Below are 3,230 nucleotides of genomic sequence, written 5' to 3'. Positions count from 1 at the left end.
GGATTGTTCTAATGCGTGTTTGATGACCAATCCAACAGTCCAGATCCATTCACCTTAAACTGAGAAAGACGGGTATTGTGTGGGCCTTGGTCAGCAGAGCAGCAGCTGACCACAGTGTCACAGCTAGGGGCTGTGTTCTTGCAGAAGGCCTGGGCTGATGAACAATGAATGTATTTTTTCCCCTAAAGGCCACTGCAGGTACCTACCACCACCACCTTCTTCCTGGCTGGCACAGGCTCGGATAGAAAAATAAAAGAGTTTCACATAATTGTTTTCTGTTCCCCTGTATCATTTTCTCAGAACATACTAGTTGATATAATGTTCTGATTTGGAGGCAGTTTTCAAACTGTATTTCGGTTTGGAATCTGCACAGAAATAGATAACTTTACTGGCATTCCCCCCCCATTTCTTGAAAGATCCCAAGACTGCCAGAAGACACCGCTTCCTTTCATTTCACAGTCTGCCCCAATCCCATCATATGCTTAATAAACAGTGAAAGAGTAAAGCTGGGCCACTCATGTCTGCTTGATAAAAATGAAAAATGTACCAGATTGCTCTCAGTGTATAAAATGTGGCCTACATTTCTCCTTAGGTTGTGTTGACCTGTGTTTATTTCTGTTCACCGTCGGCCAGCAAAGCCTAGAGCAGTGGTTAGCCTGTAGACTCAAAGCCTGTATCATCCTTGTCCCCTGAGAACTTGCTAGAAATGATAATTCCACGATCCACCCCAGGTGTTTTAGCAAGCCCTCCAGGAGCTGATCCTGATGCACGCTTAAGTTTGAGAAAATCTGGCCTAAAGATTGACTTCAACTCAATAAGCAAACAGACAATACTCTGCCATCTTCCGTCTTGATAAGTTTTTCAAACTTGATAAACTTCAGTTTCCTTAGCTGTAAAGTAGCAATAATAATAATGCCTAATCTGTGGAGTTGATATGAGTTTTACATGTGTCAGTGCAAGGAAAGTAATTTGCAGGCAGAAAGTCAATGTCCTATGAATGTTAATAATCATTGTTTGCTATTATACACTTAGATACTTTTGCATTAAGTATCATTTATGTATTTGCCAACAGTTGTAAGTGCCTTGCACATGCCAGTGGAATTTTCTTAGGTAATGTAGGTGCCAGCTGGACTAAAGCCCTACACTCAACCCCAAGGAGTTCTTTTTTTTTTTTTTTTTAATTATTTTAGTGTTTGTTTATTTGGCAGTGCCAGCTCTTAGTCGCAGCACATGGGATCTAGTTCCCTGACCAGGGATTGAACCCGGGCCCCCCTGCACTGGGAGTGCAGAGTCAACCACTGGACCACCAGGGAAATCCTGATATAAAGGAAGAGTTGGGACAAACGGAGAGTTCCTAACGGGAGTAAATCAGGGCCTGGATGCTGTGCTCTTCAGGAATCTAGGGCAGGGAAGGGAGGAGAACAGAGTGTTTGGCTAGGTGGTATACATGTTGGTAAGGAATATGAAGGAGAGCAGGACATGGCCCCCCTCTCCAAATATGCCTCTTTGGCATACGGATTATTCTGAGCTGATTATTGTTAAGAAACAGCCTATACAGGAGAAGCTCTGAAAACAGGCTACAGTTCATGGAGTCGCGAAGAGTCAGACACGACTGAGTGACTAACACTTCTCTTTTCAGTTATGCTGCGTCTCTTCCACACATGCAGGAGGTATTCATGTTGTTAAACTTTTGTTCCTGTCTTTGATTATGAGGATCTCAGCCAAGTACCTGGAAAGGTAGAGGGAAAATGATTTTTCCCTGCTACAAACACAACTTAGAGTCTGGAAGCGTGAATTCCAATCCCAAGTGGCTCCACCTGGCTATGAGACTCCAGGGCACATCCCTCATCTCTTGGCGTTGTCTTCTTAACCACAAAATGATGGGGTTATCCAAGAGCAGTCCCAGCTTTCCTCCTGCTGTAGATACGTTAGTTTTAAAAATAAAAACCAAGGAACCCAGTGATGTTGTAACCAGTTAAACGATCCATCTGAAAAACAGACATGTATATGGATCGAGAATACAAAAATGTATATTTTTATATTCAAAATGGGGACTGACGTACAATAAAGAATTGGTTGGCCTTTGTCTCTGCAGCTCCTGAGAGGGAAATGTTAAGTCCTTGGAATTTCCTGAGTGATAGAAAATGAGTGTTAGTCACTCAGTCGTGTCCAACTGTTTGCAACCCCATAGACTGTAGCCCTCTAGGCTCCTCTTTTTATGGGGTTTCCCAGGCAAGAATGCTGAGTGGGTTGCCATTTCCTTCTCAAGGAGATCTTCCTGACCCAGAGATTGAAGCGAGGTCTCCTGCATTGCAGGCGGATTCTTTACAGTCTGAACAACCAGGGAAGCCCCAGATGATAGAAGGATTATTATTCACGGTGGGTCCTTGTACCACATTGGTGTTCATGCTAAGGAGACAACTCAGGATGGGGGCCAGTCATGTGATTAGACAACCTTGTCATTAGAAGGTTGTGGCTATGAGCCAGGTGATGTCCCCTGGACCTCCAGGAAGGGGGGTTGCTGAATATTGAGTTCCATCATGTAGCCAATTATCCAGCTAATCATACCTATGTAATGAGACCTCAGTACAAATTCTGAACAGTGGGCTCCAGAGAGTTTCCTGGTTAGTGAGCACCCGTGTGCTGAGTTTTACATACCCTGATTCCACTGGAAGAGGGTGCAGCAGCTCTGTGTTTGAGACCCATCTGGACCTCACCCTGCATGTCTTTTCATTTGACCCGTCCTCACTCGTATCCTATATTACAAAATTGCAATCATAACTATAGAGACTTCCTGAGTTCTGTGAGTCATTCTCATGAATTCTCAAGCATAAAGGAGTAGTGGGCTTCCCTGAGTTAGTGCTGGTAGCTTGACCCCCAAACTTGCAGCTGGCATCTGAAATGAGGGCGATCTCGTTGGGGACTATGCCCTTAGCCTGCTGAGTCCACCCTACCTTCAGGCTCGCATCACAGTGGTATTGCAGGATGGTGGAGATAAAAGCTGCTTCTTCCTTCTTCCTGTGAGAGAGGGAAGGTGCTGAGCCCTCCATTTGCACGTCTACAGGCAATAATTACTTTGCTATCAATTATCTCCAGCTTACAGAGTTGTTAAATAGCTTTCATAGACTCAGAATGAGGTCACAGGGAAGGGTGAACTATAGACAGTGTGTAGCATCCCACTAAAGCACTGACTTTTCTTTACATGCTTTCTTTACCTAAAGAAGAAACAG

The sequence above is a fragment of the Moschus berezovskii genome, chromosome X (genome assembly GCF_049115385.1).
Source record: "Moschus berezovskii isolate FMDL1 chromosome X, NW_MosBer_1.0, whole genome shotgun sequence".
Lineage (NCBI taxonomy): Eukaryota > Metazoa > Chordata > Mammalia > Artiodactyla > Moschidae > Moschus > Moschus berezovskii.
Note: the sequence above shows the minus strand (reverse complement) of the source record.